Source organism: Manacus candei, unplaced genomic scaffold, assembly GCF_025592945.1.
Source record: "Manacus candei isolate 608988 ecotype Guabito, Panama unplaced genomic scaffold, ASM2559294v1 h1tg000041l, whole genome shotgun sequence".
NCBI classification, from domain to species: Eukaryota; Metazoa; Chordata; class Aves; order Passeriformes; family Pipridae; genus Manacus; species Manacus candei.
Genome location: NW_026138089.1, coordinates 705993 through 727927, shown reverse-complemented (window position 1 = coordinate 727927; position 21935 = coordinate 705993). Strand labels below are relative to the sequence as shown.

The following is a 21935-nucleotide window of genomic DNA, read 5'->3' as shown; positions in this document are numbered from 1 at the left end:
TCTTAATTATTATTGACTGGACTTTATAGAAGTAGTACTCATCAGTCCTGGAGATACAGACAGGCAAATGAGTAGCAGTCCTTTAAAGCTGGGAAGTGGCACCGGAACACTGCTGGAATGATTTGTCCAGATGGACCTATGCTGTCCTGAGGGATCTCGCCGGGCTGGAGAAAAGGGCTGGCGGGAACCTGACAGAGCTCAGCAAGGGAAGTGCGAAGTCCCACTCCTGGGAGGAACAAACCCAGGCCCTGGGACATGCTGGGAACCAGCTTTGCAGAAAAAGTCCTGGGAATCCTGGTGGATGCTATGTGGAACCATTGTTTGCAGCAATCGCGACGAATAAGGCAAACAGCACCTTGGGCTGGATTGTCACTAGCAGGTCAAGGGAGGTGATCCTTCCTCTCTACTCAGCCCTGGTCAGACATACCTGTTGCACAGAGAAGTTGTTGATGCCTCATCCCTGGAAGTGTTCAGTGCCATATTGGATGGGGCTGTGAGCAACCTGGTCTAGTGGAAGGTATCCCTGCCCATGGCAGAAGGGTTGGCACTGGATCATCCTTAAGGTCCCTTCCAGCCGAAACCATTTTATGATTCTGTGATACCTGGAGTGCTGGAACCAGCTCTGGGATTGCCAGTGTGATACAGACACAGGCATACCTGAGGGATACCTGTGGCAGGCCACAAAGATGGATAAAGTGTTGGAGCATGTGTCATCTGGGAGAAGCTGAGACACCTGGGACCACTCAGCTTGGAGAGAGCTCAGATATAAATTCCTGCCACATACTAAAGGCCACAGAGCCAGACCCTTCTCAGTGGTGCCCAGTGACAGGACAAGAGGCAAAGGGCACAAGGAAACACAGGAAACCTCATTCAAACAAAAGAAAACAATGTTTTATTCTGATGGTGATCACACAAGGGAGGAGGTTGCTTTGAAGGGTTGTGGAGTCTCCATCCTCCAAGATACTCCAAAGCCAATGGGACATGGCCCTGGTCTCACTGACCCTGCTCTGAGCAGGGTGTTGTCCCAGACAATCAGAGATGCCCTCCTGCCTTAGCCCATTAGGCCTGGTTAGGCCAGCCACAGCTCATCTCCAGCAAAGGCTCAAGACTTGAGCTGGCTCGGAATAAATGCCGGGGAAAAGTCCATCCCAGTTTACTTGGACAAAACCAGTTCACTTTGTATGAATCAGTTGTCACCCACTGTTGTATTTCAACATTATTCAGCTGGCGTTATTATTCTGTTACCCTGTGTACGTATTTGCTTTGGAAGAGTCAGGCCTATTGTGTGGGTTGATTATCCGGCTTGGTTTAGTCCTGAGAGACATTCTTTCAAGCAGCTGCAGTGTGAGTTGAAGTGGAATGATTGCTTTGATCCAGTACCTTATTTTTCATAGGGAATTATACCACCAGGTGGTTCAAAGTAGCCCAAAAGGCAAGCATGGGATAACATGTTTCCAAAGATAACACAGTTAAATTGCCATTAGCAAAACCTAAAAATATGGGTTCCTTAAATTTTTGTAATAGAAAGACATCAGTTTAGGAGTAATTTTTTTCTGTCTGTAGTGTTTATTCCTTAAACCTATGGGCTACCGGTCTGGGGGTTCCTTCTCTGACTGTTGTTCAAAGTACATCCACTTCAGTTGGAAGGATCTCCTGGATTTTCAGCTCTGCAGGGATGAAGCACTCCGAGAAGCAAAGATCCAGCAGCTCTCATGTCCTGATCACCTGACACACTTCTTGGGTCTTGTGCAATCAGCAAAGCTCTTGCAGACAGGATGGCACTGGCCATCAGTTGTCACTGTCTAGAACAAGCATTTTCCCTCCCACCACTAAAGCCATTGCAGTTGTATTCTGTTTGTTTTGGTAACAGGAGGGGTTAGTCAGTGTGCTCAACAGCACCTGTATTTCCCCTGCTACTTCATAAACAGCTTCAGGAGTTTTGAGTATATAATTTCAGCTACTTATTTTTTTGCTAAGTTTTCTAACTGTATTTTCATTTTGAAGAACTGACTCTTCAGCAGAAGAAACTGCTTTAACAAGGTAAAATGCTTTTAGAGATCTCACAGTACAAGTACTGGAGGCATCAGGTATTTCCCAAGTTTTCATGGTTTTGTTTTAAGGAAAAGGAGGAAAGAAGGGGAATCTGGAATGAGCAAGAGCCATGTCTTCATTGTGAGCAAAATACAAGTTAATAACTTTAATATTGTTCTCAGGTAAACTTCAAGACATGTATTATTAAGTCTCTTTAAAACTCTCTCAGGAAATAGGTTTGAATCATCAACACAAACTAATCTTATTTGGACCTTAGTCTTCAACAAGGTGCAAACCACTTCATGTGCAACATGATGCCTCTGTTCTCTGACTCTATAATACATAAATCTTAAAGAAAACAAACTGCACCTTGCCTTGCTTTGGATTTCAGCTCATTGACAAACTTCTGACCTGAGTTCATCAGGGGCTGTCATACTCAGTGATGCATTTCAGACCATTTCTTTGACTGTTACCAGTCTTTTTGTTTGACTGCTCATTTCACACCAACAAATGAGTGCATACAATGCAAGGTTTGCCAAACTTCAGAATGTTAAGTAATGTTAAGTAATGCTAAGCACAGTTCATATTAGTATAATTAATAATTAAATTAAATGAAACATAATCATGTTGACAGATTTTATTTGCTAATCTTGAAATAGGTTATTTGCTTATTCATGAGGGTGTGAAATACTGGGTCTTGATGTGCAAATGAGCTATGTTGTATATTGGAATATGCAGGTATGGTTTTATTTTTCAATGTGTGAGGTAAGCCCTGAGGAAAGGTAGAAAAAAAACATACTCAAATTTTTGCAGTTCAGAACACAGTGTAATGCAACGGTAGATCAATATAACAAGCAACAGGATAGTTAAAGTCATAAAGTAGGATAACACTGGTTTACAGAATATCTTTAAACATCTGAAATTGCTGAAAGATTTCATTATAGCTTCTTTAAAAAGAGGTAAATCAGCTATTCTGACTTGCTTTTCAAAATCTGATGAAACTATCACAGAAGTATTTGGCACAGTATTGTCAAAATGAAAATGTTGAAATCATAATTTAAATATTTATGCAAAACATGAGTCACAGCTCTATACCTTACAATAGAAACAAAGATAACATCAGCATGCAAGCAGCTCACTACACAGTAGATCAGTACTGCCAAACTAGTTTGCAGTTAATGTGGTACTAAACACATGAGGAAAGAGAGCAAGCTCTTTCAAAATAATAATAAAAAAAAAGTGGTGTGATAATTCTTGTTTACAGATATTCCCCTAAGATTGTTAATGTTACAAATTTTCACATAAAAGTCAGGAAGTTCCAGTACTAAGGTTACACACGGACCTAGTAGTCCATATCCATTAAAGTATAATTAGGTAATTTTTTTCTCTCAGTGGATCATCTTGGACACTGCCTATACTTTGAAATGAACTGATGTTCCATAGTGGGGAAAACGGATGTAAGTAAGATCTGTGCATTTTTTGTTTCTCTTTTATTTTGAAGCTAAAGGTTTTGTAGGGCATAAGACATGAGATCTCATTATTGTGGCGCTTGAAATTACACTAAGCTACAACCGTTGCACAGACACCTCCGAGGTACCTCTCATTCTCTTCTCTGGCCCTGTAAACAACACAAACACTTCATATCAATATTTATATCCTCAGAAGGCTGCTAACTCTTGTTTATTTTGGGGGGTTTGCTTATCTACTCCCTCACTCTGAGTCTGGACTTGGTGTCAGTTAAAGTATTCCTGTCTCAGAATGGGAACAAGTTGCTGGGGTTTCCCCATCTGTCCCCTCACCCTGGAGCAAGTCTGACAGTCTTAGGGCACACATAATCATGCATCTGGATGACAGGCAGTGTCATACTTCAAAGATACGTTTTTCAAACCATATACTCCTTATCCACTTTTATAGTACTAAATCCTGCCTCTTGACAGACAGCCATGTAGTTGCAGCCCAAATGAAACACTAATACAGAGAGATGAGCTAAATAAGAGTTCTTCTGAAGTCCACACATTGGGTGTTTGTTGGGGTATAGTGTAGTATCTTATAGGAGTTCTGATGGGTCTGGCTTACATCATGTTAAGAAGAGAGTACTGCTACTGGAAAACAGCGTTCAGGAGAGGAAAACATGTGTCTGATGCACTGGATACTTGCATTTGTATAAATTCAAATACCCCCTCTCCGTCCCAGCTTCATGCTGAAGCCAGGCCCACACTGAATGCCTTTGCCAGCAGAGCTGTGCTGCCTGTGGCCATAAGGGCACTTTGCTGGGTTGATGATTTGCACACACCAGATGTAGTGGCAGTGCTGCGCTTTCACTGCCTTCATGGGCATTTAGGTGGGGACTGATCTAAAATCTCTGTATTAGCACAGCAAAATTGCTTTGCTGCTTTCTTGTTTCTCTGCATTAAGAAAGGCTTTTGCAGAGCTCAGCTTGGCATTTTGGGCTTGAACTAAACCAGGCTGTTATCAGAGCAATTTCAACAGCTCGTTTTTCAGGGCAAGTCACATAATGCTTCTAACAAATTAGAACAAATACAGTCTATTCCAAAGTAATCTTTCTACAGTGAAGACAAACTTTCCAATCATACGAGAAAGGAATTAAGAGTTTACAAAAAAAAGCCCCCAGTGACAGTATCATTTCATTTGGATCTGTGCACAAGTAAGATCAATTGATTCCTACAGATTCCTTTGTCCTTGGATTGAGCTTTAGTAGCATCCCATATGGTGGAAATTTTCCTAAGAACAAAAAATAAATCTGTCGCTGCTGCCATTTTCTTACCAGAGCAGATGTTAAGGAAATGTGGTCCTGACTGTCAAAATGAAGCTCCTGTTTAATCAGTCGAATAACGAGACATTCCTGGCCCTATGTCTCATCATTTAGCAAGGCATATTTCATATACAACAGTCATTTGCATATATATTTATTATGTTATTATGTTCATTTTCAACAAACATACATTTGTTTTCCTTCTTTGACATTTTATCATTTGCTAGTGCCACCTAGGTTAACATTAAGTAAATGCCACAAGTCACTTGAGAGAAAATAGTAAATGATGGTGCAATTTTTAAACAACTGCAGTATAAACAAACCAAAACATATGATTATGGTAAGTTCTGCTTTAAATCTGAAGCTTTTGATTGATTAAAAGTTTAAAGTATAAATTGCATTTTCTGAACAGAGGAGCTTGCTTAATCACATTTTCCCTTTGTTGAAAAGTACCATCTGTTTATAATTTAAAAAAAGACACTTGTTGACTGTGTTAATTTCTTAAGGAATCTCAATTCATTTATAATTAAAGGCACTCACTTGGCAGTTTGACAAACAGAAACCCTTTCTTTATTCAGGAAACAAGTCATGCACAGGCAGCACGCTGAGTCTTGCTCTCTTCCCTTCATGCATCCCATTACAAGCAGATTCTTGCTTCCAATTAAAACTGGGCCACCTTTTTGGACATTAAGATGTCTGCTGAGATTACACTTTGTCCTTGTATATCTCCTTGTCGGATATGTACCAAAGGAGTGTTTAACACCATGGTCAATGGGTGATCAAACAATACTGGCCTTCTGTCAGGAACCTGTGGCTGGATCAGTCAGGTAACAACCTGGCATTGTTCTGGATCCCATTCAGTTGCCTTCTTTGCTTCATTTTTCTTCCCTTTATTCACTCTCTGTTTTGATATGGGCACACGCTATGTATTTAAATGGCTCAAAATAAGACTAACCATTTCTTGCTCGACCATTGCTGTGTGGGAAATGTCACTCGTTTATTAATTATTCTGCTGTATTTCCTTTTTTTAAAAGTACCTCGTTGTTTATCCTAGCAAAGATGAAAAGGGCAGAATCCCTTAACCCTGGTCAGCTGTGAGTGTAATCATCCTGTTTGCTGTGCTTACAGTTGCATGGAAATTTAAGCCTAACTTTGTACCCATCGAGACTAGTAAGCCTCCTGGGCTTCATCCCATCATCCCTATGAGTGTGTCTGGAAGTCCCTTAGGAGCACAGAGCCAGCTCTGGGAAGCAAAATCATACTTCCCTCTATGTGGCAGCACGAGAAGCCACACACACCAGCTCCAGTGACTCCCTCCAGACACAAGGAAACAAAAATATTCTTGCCTCCATTGCTCATTGCATTCAACAGTTTGGTGTTCTCTTTGCTTCCCCTAAAAACTGAGCACACAAGCTGAAGCCATGTGGTTCCAATGCCCCAGCAGAGATGACAGGCTATGAATGCCCCTCTCTCTTTCCATTGTCTGAAATCTGACCTTCCAGAGTACAGCAGGAGGAATCAGATGCCCTGGGAAGCAGCGAGAAGGGAGGCATGAGCTGCTCCCCAGCACCTCCTCGCCCGCAGGGGAACCCCTTCCTGCCCCTGGTTTTTGGGATCTCAGCAGTGGGACCAGCAGCTGGCCCTAAACTCACGCCCAATGTGCAGCACAAGAGGTACTTTGGTGGGGACTTCAGAGCGTTTGAGGAATAATTTTGCACCATGCTCACAATTCACCTGGGGTCACACAAGGAGTCTGGGATGCTTTTGCTCAGGGCTGTCATCGCAGGACCTAGACAGACACATGCAGTTTGATCAAATTCCAACTCCTTAACCAGGATGGCAATTGTGGTCGGCTCCCACTCAGCCATTCACTTCATGTCAGATGTGCCCAGGGGACATTTAGAAACCTGCCAGGAATCTTGAAAAAAATAAAACCAATTTAAAAATCCAGAATATTGCAATTGCACGTGTTTATCAACTTTCTCAATTAAATTGTGTAGAGGAAGTGGACTTAAAACACTACAAAAGTTTTAATTAAAATTTATTTCAATATGTAGAAGGAACCCACGAACTTTTATAATTAAATCTTGGCAAAAGGGTTTTAATGGAAAATGCCAGTGTGCAAATTGCAGTAATTCTGTAAAGCTACTCAATACGTCTTTCTCTGCTGCTGTTCTGATGGAGTAGGAAGGAGAATTAAAAAACCGTGCCAAAACCTCTCTGCACAAGAGTGGATATTAGTCACTTCAAATTCTTTCCTGTTTAATAGAATGCATTAGCTTAACTTTCAGAGGGAGGAAAGTAATATTCTCAGTGGTGAAAAACAGCTGGGTATCATTAACAGCTTCAAAGGGGAGGTGGTGCTTTCATCAATTCCATTTCGCTTCCCTCCCTCCTCCCTTCTGCCCCCTTTTCAGAGCCATAGCTTTCTTTTCCCTGTTCCCACTTAACTGACTCCCAGTTATAGCTTTCTGGGAAAATGTACCTGGATTTTCTGAGATTTCCTTCCGTATTTTGACAAGCAAGGCACTGGTGTACAATGTTCAACAAGTTTTCTTTTCCTTTGAATTATGTTCCTTTCCTTTGTCTGAACCACCTGTGCAAAAAACAACACAGTGAGAGAAGCCACCTACACCGTGTGTGCCTGAGCCCCCTTTCTCCTGGCTTCTCCACAAGTGGAGATGCAATTTTGATATCAAAAGGACATACAACTTTTATTATGTTCCCTCCTTTTTCCATACACAGCTCTTGTCTCCACAACTGTGGCTGCTGCACGCTGTGCATTCTGCTCTGGAGAGCCCCTGTTCTCCCCTTGACCTTCTGGAGCAGAAGGTAGGCTGTGTGCTGGCCTGGCTCTGCCACATCCAAGCTGTCAAAGCTGCATAATTTGAAAAATAATCTGATTTTTAGGGTACCTATGAGAAGGTGGTGGTGGCCAAGCACATTAAAATTTCACAAAAGGCTTGTTTTTCTGCAAGTGCACTCTGACCTCCACCCAGACCAAATACCACTGGTCACTCACTGGTCACCATTGGTCTCATCCCTTGGCATAACGTGGCAGAAGTTGTCTGGCACTGCTCCGGGAAGCACACACGCTGCACCTGACTAAGGGCCAGGAGTACATATTTATTAGGCTTAACCCCCTGCTGGTCTGTGATATGTCACTGATAGGGCAGGCAGAAACTGGAGATCAGGGGATAATGGTGCCTTGGGGATAATGCCCTCCACAGTGACGGCCCCTCTCGGGCTCACCAGGTTGCAGATAAAGTGTTGCACTGGGTTTATTTACAGACATAGCAGGGAAAGGGAAGAAGCAGCTCCCCATTTAGCATGCTGGGTTTAACAATCCATCTCTAATGCTTCCTATTTAATGCACACTTCATACAAGACTGGCATCATTTCTTTCTAGGCAAAGAACCTGATTTAATGCAATTAGCTCTGTCTTGGGTGGAGAGGGCAGGTGTGACGAGGTGGGTGGCCACTCACATCCAGCTTCTGCAGGGACCATGGCACACTGACAGCTGCCCTCCAGTCCAGACCCTTCTTCTTTCCTTTTTCACTCAGTCTCAAGAATGGTCAAAAAAACCCCAAAAAATCCAAGGGGACATTTTCCTCTTCTTAGCCCAAATCTTCCCCTCTGTGTTCTGTCGGCAGGAGGAAGGACAAATAGAAATGGTTTTTATGTGGTCTAGCTTTTCTCCCTACTGCTTTTCTGTTGTTGTCTTTGCAGACAAAGAAATTTTGGTGGTTTCTGAGAAATAAGAAAGGCTCTGCCTTTTGCAACTGCTCCTGCCTGTTGCTTTCCCCAGGAAAGAGATGTTGGCAAGCCAAGAGGAATTTAATTGGGGCAGTCCGGTAGCTGAAGATCAGATTTTGCAGGATTAGCTCCAGTCAGAGACAAAGTGCCATCATTAAGGATATGTCTGGAAAAGGTCACTAAACAGAATTGTTAACCTGTTTCTATTTCTTCCCTCATATGGTCAGGATCCAGTGTTACCTGTTCTCCCATACTCCATGACCCAATGCACATATTTTTCTCCTGATTCCTGCTTATCTATTTGGCAATACAAGACCCTGTTCTTTATTCATGCATTAGGAAAAGCCCCAGTGGCACAGTGGCACTTCTGGATGGTCAGTAAATGAGTTACAACTAGCGGCATTTGATTACTTACATCTATACCCAAACAGGTTTCAGTGATTCAGCCGTGGGTCTGTGGTGGAAGGTAAAGCTCTTCATTAGTAAATTGCTCTTCCCAGCGGGTCAGGGGTGGATGTTTTTCACTGCCACCAGCCCCCCTGTTACTCCCAGCATTTTAACACATAAGGAAAGCCATTACATCTCACCACTGCCCCAGGGATGGTGTGTTTACCAAATGAGGAAGGTGCACATCCTAAGGAGCACAGGCAATAATCAGGATTTATTCCCTTCCTGCAGGGGACTACAGCTGGTTACACAGTGACTGGTTTTTTGCTTTTCCACTTTCTCCCTCCCTGGGGATCACTTTTCCACCTAATGGGATTGCCATTGTTAACTTTAATTATTTTAATACAAGTTTCTCTATGCGTAGAGCCCTGGATTAAAAACATTAATTGCAGGTATGGTTGTGTGTGTATATATATATATATATATATGCATATTTTAAAGCTTCTAGTTTTAATCGCTTCTTAAGCTCAAGGAGAAGATAAAAATAATTATTTTTTTCAAATCATGTAATGTTTGAGTCGTTGGACTTGGCAGTATGTTTATGTCCTCTAACTGGAGTTTGGAAGACAACTCTCATATAGGTCTGTTGGGTCTACTAGAGATTATACATCTTTTTTTTTTTTCTCTGTGGTGTAGAGTAGTGTGAGTACATCAGGATTATTCCACTTGGAGTTAATTATTTTTCCATTACCTCCCTTCATGAAGTGTTACAAGATAAACTTACACTATAGGGCTTCATACATTTATAATATGTCAAATAGCTCATTTTTATTTTTTACTCCTTTTTTTAAATGAAATGGTATTTTCTGCTTTTTAGGATTTGATCTGTAACATGATGAATCATTGTCTTAATTGTAGTTTGATATTTTTTTCTGATGGGGGCAGAGGAAAGTGAATATGGTAGTTTCATTATTAGAATGCAAGAAGGTCACAAACTATTCTAAAATCAAAATGTGAGTAGGTGGATGAATATATAAAATCCTTGTAATTATTGTGCTTTCCAGACTGGATGGTGGAACTTGTATTATTTATATTCTGTCACAGATCTATTACTGTGATGAGCCATCAGCTCCAGATCAAGTTTTGAGCCAGTGTGTTTGTTTCCTTGAGTGATCATTTTAGTTTCAAAATAACCTTCATTCTCTTTCTGCTGCTCTTGATAGGGGTAATGAGCAGAGCTTGTATGAAATACCCCAAAGGCAGTTAAAACCCCAGAATTTAATTGCTGGTGAAAAACTACTTTTGCTGGAAACATTTCTATTCCAAGCCCTGATTAGTCATTGAAGATCGCCCAATTGATGTTTATGTAACTCCTCAGGATAAATATTTTGTAGTGAGCTGTTGATTGAGTCTCTAAATGTCTTTGGGGTTTGCTCAGGTCTTCTTTGCTCATTAATAATGTTTTCAAACACTGAGATTTCATTGGAGAGAGCAGGAATAAGTGAAGAAGTTTCGGGGCTGTGGGCACATCCTTAGATGTTGACTGGACCATGACTAGATCTAATGAGATGTTTACTCCAGCAGTTACCAAGACTATGAATTGGGATTGAGGGAGGACAGGATGCTTTCTCCTTATTTTCATCAATAGTAGGACCAGTTTAGCAGTGCCCAAGGACATCTTTTTTATCCTTCCCATAACTAAAAAATAGACAATCGAGTGCAAACAATGGAAATAGAAGTGACAAGGTTATCCATTGGGGGTTTAGTAGCTCAAGGGAAGCTGTTGCCAGTGGCCACAGGCACAAGATCTGCTGTGTGGCTTTTGCCCAGCACACGAGTCACTCCTGGGCTGCTGGGACCTGGAATGACTGATTCCCTTGGCACTTCCCACTGCCTGGCATCCTACAGGCTCCATCAGGCTGAGGAGAGCAGGTTGTGGGGGTGTCACTGATGTGTGTGCACACCCTGTTTCACCATTTGCTTTAGAAGTCTTGGCAAAGCAGAGTTGAGGGCTGCTGGGGAGAATAAGGTAATGGTTTGATGATTATGAAATGAAGAAGCCATCAGTCCCTCTCTCCAGTTACCCTTTCTGCCTGACATGGACCTCTCCCAGCAGCAGTGCAGACAGGATTTACCCTGCTCCTGTCTGAGCACAAACCTCACAAAACTGCTACAAATTCTGCACATATTGGGCAATACTTTTATTCTTGTATTAACTTGCACAGGGAAAATGTTTGCTTGCTGTGTTCTTAGTAAATGCCATGTGAAGGATTGGTACTTCGATTTTAAGAAAAGGAAAGGTACTGGCATTTCATCATGGAGAAGGATCAGGGAGACCTCTGTGTGGCCTTCCAGTACGTTCAGTGGGCTTTGAAAATGGAGGGAGAGGGATTTTTTTATACAGGCAGTAGTGACAGGACAAGGAGCAATGGTTTTAAACTGAAAGAGGGCAGGTTTAGGGTAGATATTAGGAATAAACTCTTTACTCAGAGGGTGGTGAGGCACTGGAACAGGTTGCCAAGAGGAGTTATGGATGTCCCATCCCTGGAAGTGTTCAAGGCCGGGTTGGATGGGGCCCTGAGCAACCTGGTCCTAGTGAGTGACATCCCTGCCCATGGCAGGGGGAGTTGGAACAGGATGATCTTTAAGGTCCCTTCTAACCCAAGCCATTCTACAGTTCTATTACTTTAAATTCTACAAGATACATCAACACTTTCCTGACAATATTTAGGCTTCTTTCACCCAGCACTGAAACATGGTTGAGTTTTGCTGTGGAGTGCAGCTGGAGTTTAAAGCCAATGCATCAGTTTGCTGGTACCTGCTACTGAATCTCTATTTGAAATTGAAGGGAGAGCATAGGTCAGTGTGCTGGGATATCAGCAAATGTGGTACCTCTCATTTGTAATTGCTACAGAACTTTGACATGAACTTTTGGAGCTTTCATATAAATCCAAAAATGTACGTGTGGAGTGCAAAATACAGCCTGTCCTTTAAGTTGTTTCTTGTCTATGTAAGCTGACTTTTGTGTAAGTATTTAAAGGGTGAAGTGTCAAAACTAGAGCAGATATCATAATATGCCTTTCTGAGTTGTGAATCCCTGGCACCTTGATTTGCAACTAAACAAAACTATTGCTGCCATTTGGTAGCTTAAGAGACTTGTAACGAAACAATGAAGAAAGAGTTTATCTCTATTTTATTTATAGCTGAACCATGATTTAAGATAAATAAATATTTGTAAAACAAAAAATGTCTAGTCATTACTTTTGTTGCATTTCCTCTTGTGCTTTTCCCATCTTTCAGCTGAAGGACAGGAAAGGATTTTAGTTGCTCCTGATGGTGGATTTTTTCTTTGTCTTTCAGGACAGGCAAATAAAAAAAATGGTACCCAGATCAAAGTGCTGCATGTAATAACTCTGATCCAGGGAATTGTCTTTGTTCAGAGAAGGTTTTTAACTGTATTTTAGTGAGAAAGAAGTAAGATGTGTTCTGTGTTTCCAGAGTAAAAAACCAGCTTTGACCAACTTGCAGCCTTAGTCCTTCTCCCCAGGAGGGAGAGGAGGTCTGGGTTCCTTGATGAAGGAGAACAATGAAGTAGAACAGACTTTGAAATACAGGATGCCTGAACCAAAGTGAAACCACTAAATGTAGGGACAGGATAGCAACACTGGATTAAGAATTTTTCAGTGGAAAAAAAAAGGAGTTAGAAAAAGTAATAAATGTTTCATTGTCTTTAATTCTAACAGGAGCTGAATCAATAATGGGAAAGGTACCAAAAATTTCTGTATCTCAGTATTGATTTTTATGTTATATTTATCCTTTGAAAGTCACTAGCACATCATTACTGAATTGGATAGAAGAGCCCTGGAAAGTTAAGGGCTTTTACCAGCCTCAAGGTATTTGTTACTCAAGGTTACAGTGACCCTTTATTTTTGGAAAACCATTAGTTCCACATAGTATGCAAGGAAGAACAGTCCCAGCTGTCAGACAACAAACCTGAAGTCTCTGTTGCTGTCTGTGAGGGTTCATACATCATCCTTTATGTTTGGAAAGAAGAAGTTTATTTTTCTAGCCTAACAAATAATTTATTAAGTTTGGCTTTTCAGTTAATCATTACCCAGCATTGCACCATTAGCTGATTTGTGACCCTCATTATTACAATTTTCTGTTAAACCTGTGGCATTTACAGGTTGGACCCCTGTATAAATAAATTCTGGACTAACCAAGATTCTGTAAAAGAAAACAAATACCAGATCAATGCCTAAAAATTCCCCTCTCCCCTGAGGGCACCTGATAACCTCTGCATTTGTATGTGAGTTTTCAGGGCTTGGGCCGTTCACTCCCACACAGACCCTCCAGCCAAAGGACAATGTGCAGCCCTGTTGTAGCAGCAGTAGCCAAAATTCCCACTGTGCAATGCTTATTTTACAATTTATCTATATGAGATTGCCAGCCAGCCTTCTGTTTAATTACAGTTTAAATTTAAATGCGTGCTTTTACAGTCAGAAAAAAAAATTTCTCTATCCTTTTTCTCTTTCAATATCTCATTTCAGTGCCAGTTTTTCATTTTCCCCTCTGCTTGATGACTACACTTTCTCTTATAGTTAGCTCTTTTTTTTTTTCTTCTGTTGCTTCATGAAGATATCTTCTTTGAACACTAAACATACAGTAGGACATAAAGAACCAGGAAACCCCCAAGTTAATCCTTCTATGTAGTTATGCTTTACAGTTTCATTTCAGTTTTTCCTTTAATAGACTACCAGCATCATCATAAACTGCTCCAGGTAACCCTATTTCCTCAACAGAAATTAAATGCTTTTGTTGGGAATTTTAAATTAAAGCCTTGACATTTCATAATAAATGTACTAGAAATGCTGACTGTGAATGACATTAAGTGGAACGTGCCAGGAAGGGCTGTGCAAACCCCTGACACTGCTTGGCTTCATCCAGTGAGGTACCAGTAAATAGCTCCACCTGGATCCTGTGCATAAAGCAAGACTAAATTGGCTAAATTAATTCTGTGTTGTTTGGGGGAGTTGTGAAGATTAGGGAAAAAAAAAAAAAGCAAACCCCAAACCCCCTGCCACCAGTGGTTTATTCCTCACTGATTTTCCTTTTTAGCGGGTAAAAGATGATCGGGATGTTAAAAATAGCATGGTATTTATAATTTATTCAGTTGTTTTTCTTTCAGGTTTTGGTGCCCCAGTTAATAGAAGTGGTGTTCAGGCTTTCTTTGAAGAAAAATAATTTCAAACTTTTCCTACAGTTAGGGATTTTTTGACAAGGGCTTTGTGCTGAGTGTCTGCTTCAATAATTCTGTAAACTGCAGTAAAAGAGAGTTACACTGAGCCTGAAACTCAACTGCAGCATCTTTTATATTCTTCCAGTGTGTAATGTCTATAATTTACATAGAATCTGCTGTGAAGTTTTTTTTCCTCTTTGTGAAAAAAAAAAAAAAAATGCTTCTTTTGCTCTTTTAATCAGAGAACTCTTTGCTGTTTCTTATGTAAATTGATGGGTTTTGCCAGACAGAATGGGAAAAATTTAATTTCTACAGTTTCATTTCTTCTCAATTTTGAAGGATGTGATTATTTCTGTTTATCTTTTCTGAAGATTGTAGGTCTTCAGGCAGGGATCTTTAAACAGTAATTATTGCTGTCAGAAGGAAAGGGAGAATAAATGGACTGCTAGGTATTTGCTATTACCTTTGAGGATATTCAGCCTTGTTCTAAATGCCTTGTCATTATGTTTACAAGACAAAGTAACCTCTGTGTTTTGGCACCAAATTCTGCTGCCTTTCTTAATGTACAAAGTCTGAGCTGCCCAAACAAGTACCAAATAGATTGAAAAGGATGCACTGAGATCTGTGGAACACGTGGACAAAAAAATGCTTTTTCTTACTGAAAAGAGAACTGAGCACATGAACCAAAGAGACTTTTTCTATTAATACTCTTCACTAAGTTCCCATTATTGCAAAGGTGTTTTAGTGCTGAAAATCAGAAATTGCACTAATATTAGAGCTGTTTTATTCCATATTTTCCTGTGAAATAAAATTGACTTCTATAAATAGATAAAACTGCATGTTCCAGGCTAATACATTTTTACTCTGCGTTGTAATGTCTGTAAGTACTACAGCTCAGATGTTTCAAGAACCCACATCAAACACTGAATGCTGGACGCCACAGATATTGAATTCTCCTAAATATTCCTGTAAAGTACATTAAGAGAGGGTGTACAAGTATGGGGTGAGCAGTGACACTTTGCTACTGGCAGAGGATGTTGGCTTCAATGCTTCCTCTTGGGAAGAAATTCTTTACTATGCGGGAGGTGAGACACTGGAACAGGTTGACAGAGAAGTTGTGGATTCCCCATCCCTGGAAGTGTCCAAGGCCAGGCTCAATGAGGCTTTGAGCAACCTGGTCCTAGAGAAAAATGTCCCTGCACACAGCAGGGCTGTTGGAACTAGATGATTTTTAAGGTCCCTTCCAACCCACAGAATCATCCTGTGATTCTATGATTCCCTAGTCACAAAACTTGGAGTGGTAATAGGAAAAAGGCCAGCTTTGGCTACATTTTTGTATAATTCATAAGATGCTGATTTTTCAACATAACTGAGAAAGATATTATAACATTCAGTAATTTTGGAGTTTGTCAATATGAGAAAAAAATAAATTAGTATAATTGGAACAAAACAGAAAGCTAAAAACAGTGAGGTTCAAACTGATAAACCTTGGTTGGGCCTTCCAAATAAATGGGTAAGAAAATCTTTTTGTAACTGTGCTTTCATATAACTGTTGTGCATGATTAGTATTGCAGCTCTCTAATGTTGTCGAGAGGAAGATGCTTGTATTTCAAATTTCCTTACTCTCTTCTTTTTGAGAGGAGTGGCTTGAACCATGAAGGATAACCACTACCAGCAAAATGTTAGTTGCAATGCCTTGAATACAGTATTTCATGTAAATAACTACACAAAGGTAAGAACATTTCTTTCTCTTGTTTTCCTCACTATCATCTCACTCTTCTCACACCTGAATACTGAATATTGTAAATAAAAAAAGCAAGTGGCTGTACTTTCTCACAAATTCTGTCACTAAAGTCTTAATCTGCCAAAACACTCTTACTTAAGCAGACACACATAGAGGATCCCGTTTTGCTTCAGCAGGACCTGCATGCACAGCTATAGAACTGAGCTCCCAAATACTCCCTTCTGACCAGGTATGGAAAGCAGGTAGCAGTCAGCTACACAGCACTACACAGGCACTACCTGACATTCAGATGTCTTTAGTGAGAACATGCTGCACTTGGGTCAGAGCAGTTTCAAAATGGGTAGTTCAGACTGGTTGCCCCAAAGTCAGAGACAGAAGGACAGAGGCTCCGAGAAGTGACCAAGATCATGAGAGGACCCTGTGTCCAAGGTGGTGCTGGGATTTCTGAATCCTAGTGGAACAGCACAAGTGGGGATGTCTTTCCCTAGAAAGTGGTATGACAGGTGTATCAAACACATCTAGATCACACGTGTCCGTGTGTCTGTCACACACTGAGTCTGCAGCATCAGTGACCTGCAGGAGCCCAGCGAGGCCTTTGCCTGCAACTGCCAAAGGCAGGTGGAAAAACATGACAGCTGAAGTGCATGACCTGAAAACAACCTGGATGTCTGCAGAAGTTAAAAAAAAACAAAACAAAACAAAACAAAACAAACCCTGACAAAACAAAATTTATCTCTGGGAGACAGTAAGTTATTCCTCTGGATATGGAACAGGTCCCTCATTTGTCAGGGCAGAGAATTTCTTTCAAAGCAGTTTCTCTTGTAGAACAAATCTGATGTCAGTAGAATTTGTGAGCTGGAAAAATAGCAAAGTGGTTATCTTTCACTTTCAGTTTTAAGGAACAGCTTTGAAAACCACTGGGAGACATTTACACACTCTGCATTTGTTGCTGTAATAAACATGCTTTCCTTTTTAAAGCCAAGTTTCACCATGTGGGAATTCCACACACTTGGTGATTTTTAAAGCTCATGAAAACATCTCTATTTCCCTCCGTGGTGGATAGATGATCTGAGTCACAACCAGAACACGTTTAAACAGTGTAGCCATATTTAGCATAACACCCTGCCATTACCCTGTTGTCACTGGTATCATTCTGGCCCTTCCTGGGTTTACGTGCTCCATTCTCCTGAACAACTGCACCTTCCCAAGTGCCTTTCTGTGGCTACACACACAAGTGGTGTGGAGTTGCCAAACCCTGCAGTCTGGGGTAGATCAGGAAAAGGTCTGATCCCACATTCCCCAAAGGCACATGGACACAGGCAGGTGGGATACACAGGTGTGGATACGTGTGGCTGGGCACAGATCCATGCACGGAACACACTTCACAAACACAGATAGTACCAGGGGTCTTGTCCCAGTCCCTTCCAGTGGGCCAGGATGGAGGTCTGTCAGTGGGAGCACACACAGATACACGTCCCGTGTGGATCCCCTGGCAGCTGGGCTGACACAGGGTGTCTCTGGGGTCTGCCCCAGCTCCTCACCCTCCCCAGCTGCTGGTCCCTGTGCTTGTGTGCACTTGTGTTTTCCTCCAAAGGCTTCTCAGTCTCCTTGGCAGAGGTAGGGGATCCACCCATCCTGATCTAGAAGTATAGCCTGGATCCCAATAATCTTAACCCCTGCAGTGTGGAAGCCTCATCAATGCAATAAGCCAATTCCATTTCATTCCCAGTGAGAGAGAGTATATTTGGAGGGCACCAGGACATGGCAGTGCTCAGAGATCAATGACCTGAGTGACTGGAGTCTCAGCATTACCATTGATCCAGGTAGATCAGAAACATAAGAAGGCACAGTGACTATTGCTTCTCAGTTCTACATATCAAAAACACAGAGCTGGGATTGTCAGCCTGTCAAGACACAGAGTTGAATTCCTACTAAGAATTTATCAGAAAAAATAGACACCATGACAAATCAGAAATTCTCAGGCTTTGCACCTCAGTTTCAGTGAAGGGTTTCCCCCCATATTTAGGGATTAACTAACAGACTAGGAAAGAGCAAATAAAAAAAAATACATTGATACAGTTAACACATTTCTTACCTAATATTAAATTCAGAGAGAACTTGAAGTTCTACATGAACAGTAGCACCTACAAATTGCATCAGCCACCATTCCAGATAGAATAACATCTCAGAATAGTGTTTCAATAACGGTTATTTTTCATGACACATCCTGCATGCATACAGCTGTTCAACACTCAGAGTTGACTTTAAACATTCGTGGTTAACCTATTTCACTTTTAGGAGTCTCCTTCGTTTACAGAGGTGCTGCTGGAGGGAGGGCAATGCTCACTCAGTGAACATCCACACCAAGAACTGTTGTTCATTCAGAAAAATTTTGCTATCCACCAGATAACCTCAGCTAAGGAACCATCAAATACCTGGGGAACCTCCTTGGGTTAGGATATATTTCATCTTGGACTAGAAGTGGAAAACAAGCAACTGGGAAAACATGATAGAATATTTAAAGGGCATGTTTGGCAAGTTTAATAGTGCTGAAGCTGAAAATAAAAAGGATCTTGTTATCACTCTCTTGAATGATGGCCCTTAATTTTAACACCGTAATACATGGACTTCTAAATGGGTGCTGTGCATACAAATCACTTCATCATGGCTAGGCTTCAGGAACAAAGATTTGGGAAGTGCTCCACCCACGTTATACAAATCACTTGTCACGTGAATAAAAAGCTAAGTCCAAAATACACATTTTAAAAATAAGCCTATTTCAAATATCTCACTTCACCATACAACACAAGGTATGCAAATTGTGCTGGCAGTTGCTGTTTTACCAGAGATAACAATTCTTCCCATCAGCATTGGCTTGAGTTTCCTAAAAGGGCACCAGGGTCAAGGCAGCCAGTCTGCTTCTCAGTTACATTAAAAAGCAATGGTAAAGCCTGCAGTAAGTTTCAAAATTACATGTGTTAAGATCTGCTTTACAGATTATTAAAGTATTTATGCGGTTCTTTGTCTGTGATACAACACTGACCTGAGGTACCAGTGTTGTGAAGAAGAATGTGAACGTACACACAGCTCATTACCCACTGACTGCAGCTTCGAAGTTTTCAGAGGTTGAAGGATGATCAGGGGCAGCTTTGTGGTCATACATTAGTCATCATTATTAGCCAAAAAAAAAAAAAAAGGAAAAAGGATAAAGGAACATCTGTTTGGCTTACAAACAATCAGTCTTGAGACAAATGGACCAGGAGAATTTAAAATCAGTTACCTGGAACAGCAACCAAGCCATCAGGTTTCAGTATCTGCAGTGATGAAAGATGACCAAGGCCACCACAGCTGTTCATCATAAAGAAAGCAAATCATGTACACAAACTTAATTAGAGGAAAGGATTCACAAGCTTCCATAAAGCCACAAGTCATTGCCTGCAAAGTTCTCTCAGACCCTGCTTACTCTAAACTCACGTATCTGCCTGGAAAGTGTATTTGACTGTCATTCTCTGCCTCCTTGGGGGGTCAGAGGGCTACACGTGGATCTGGATTGTGGGTGGACACTGGGCACTCTCCAAATTACCCAGGGTAATTTGCAAAGAGACTCACTTATATTGCCAAAAGCAATTCCTGCTTTGCCAAGTCATTAGAATTAATTGAATAGGCTCAAAAGTAGAGAAGAGTAATTTCAGGTGAAATGAAATATAAACCCCCATGTCGGGAATATGCAAGACTGGCTCAGGACACTCAAGAACAATCCAGCAGAGTCCTTGAGAGCTTGGGATGAATATTTATCAAGCTGTGACTTACATCTTTAATGCAGGGCAGGGAAGCCCCAACTTTCTCCAACTCAAACTCACAACGTTCAGGCATCTCCCGAACCACCTTGTCCACAAGGGTGGGGAGTGTTTGGTCCTGATTTTTGGTTGGTGTTTATTCTTTCCCAAAAGGCCAAGGATCTTTCCTGCTGTGGTAATACCTACCCCTCAGATGCCTCACCTGCAAGCAGGCCCTGTGAAGCAATGGCCAGTGGGCCAGTGCACCAGTGGGCCATACCAGTCTGCAGCCAGAATTATCATTTTCACACCTATGGAAACCTCCCTCAACTAGCTATTTTTTTTCCTGAAGTAGTCCATATTTTCCTAAAAAAATTGCCACATGCCTAAACTTCTTTTCCTAAAACACTTCCAAAAAAATAAGAAGCCTTTAAGTCACAAGCAAAGCAGCACCTGTGTTGCAGGTCTCTCATTCACAGTCTTTGTTCCTTTGTTTCTAAAGCAGTAACAGAAGCCTATCTACTTTTTTTTTAAGCAAACCTGGCAAGAGAGCTTTTAACTTCAACACAGTCCCAATGGTTTGGGAATAAAGGAAAATTAATTTGTCAATATCTTCGAAATGGAACTTGTAAAAGCAGCAAGTTTTAAGTCTTGCCTATCCAGAAAGAAAGTATCTGCAGAGTGGAGTTTTTATGAATGTATTTTCACTTTATAATTTATTCTTTTTAATCAATACATACTGTTTTCTAGAGACAGAACATTTTGTGAAACAAAGAGGCGCTCCTGCAAAACAACATGCTACAATCACAGACCCTCCAGCTAAAAATTAACAGAGCCCCTTCTCTAACAACTTCACAAGGTTCCCACAAAACATCAGGTAACCTATTCAGAATGTAACACTTTGAGTCCACCTGTTCAATGAGGTATCTAAATCACCTCCTTCCAAAAAGTGCACTTACAATCAGAGAAGGTGCAATTAAAGAATTTAAAGCACTTACCCACCACACCATGGATCATCCTGATTAGAAGCAGTAGCACTTAATTCCAGGAATACTTACCAGATCACAGGGCAAATCATCTCTCAATGAGCCACAGGTTTAAGACATGGTCCACTACTGTCAAAACCAAGCAATTCTGAGGAATAAATCAACTAGTTTTATGCAATTCAGGCAGACCCTCCTCATGACTTCAGGGAAAAAACAGTGACCACTCAGCTGTTAGACTAGCGTCTTTTAGCTTTGTGTGGTCTCCATCAGCACAATACACTTTACAAGTACCTTAACTACTTCACAGTTTTTTAAAAAAATTGAGTTTCAACTGCAATGATTTCTAAAGCAAAAGAATCAAATGCTTGATTAAAATATAAACCTGTCCTGAAATTGTGATAAATCCAATTGAGTAGAAGGTATGCAGAACTAAATTCTTACCTATGTTTACTGACCAAAGCCCAAACCCAAGGCTGCAGCAGGTTTGTTAGACGAGAACGTGGTGAATGACAAACTGTGTGTGAGCAAAACAGGGCTGCAGCACAGCTGTGGAGCTTCCAAGGTTTAGATCATGCTGAGCTGATACAATCGAGGTAACTGAGAAGACAGACCAACGAAGTGTCTATTTGTGCATTTCCAGTTCTCCACCCTCTCCCAGAGCAGCGCCCTTCTGCGGAGGTTAGAGCAGGAGATGAACTTCTGTAATCCAGACACTCAATATCACTGCTAATAAGCAGGAAAGTCTGTCAGCCAGGCTACAACCCAAAGCAGGTAAGGTGACTTCTTTAATAACAACTTTACATTCAAATATAAGAGAGAAGTGGTAAGCTCAACTTCACACTCTGGACATCCCAACTGTTTCCACACCAGAAGCCGCACAGAATATCCATCATCTAAAAGGGGCTCCTGCTTATCCACATCCATGGGAACAGGATTTGCACCCCAGTTCATTATTCAGCAAACGCCTAATGAGCACCTAAACAAAAATCCCAAAAAAGCCCTGAAACAAATGTTCAAGTGGGAGACAAGAAACAAATTAGGCTATGAATGCCAAAAATGGCTGTATTTTTTAAATGCTTCCAACTACATACAAGAACAAATGCAGGATGTGATGTTTGCTTAGTTTTATTAATTTATTTTTGCAGGAATCTGCAACTTGGAGTATGCACTTTCTGGAGGTACCATGCATGCATAGCCTCTGAATGCTTTTATACAATTGCATCTCTTAGTAATAAGTTCATT

At 41.1% G+C, this 21935-nt stretch overlaps 1 protein-coding gene across 1 annotated transcript in view; it reads left to right on the top strand.

The window, feature by feature from the left end:
• The window catches only part of GK (glycerol kinase), a 78383-nt gene that overhangs the window by 35721 nt on the left and 20727 nt on the right, over window positions 1-21935 (top strand). The gene's annotated exons all lie outside the window — the stretch shown is intronic.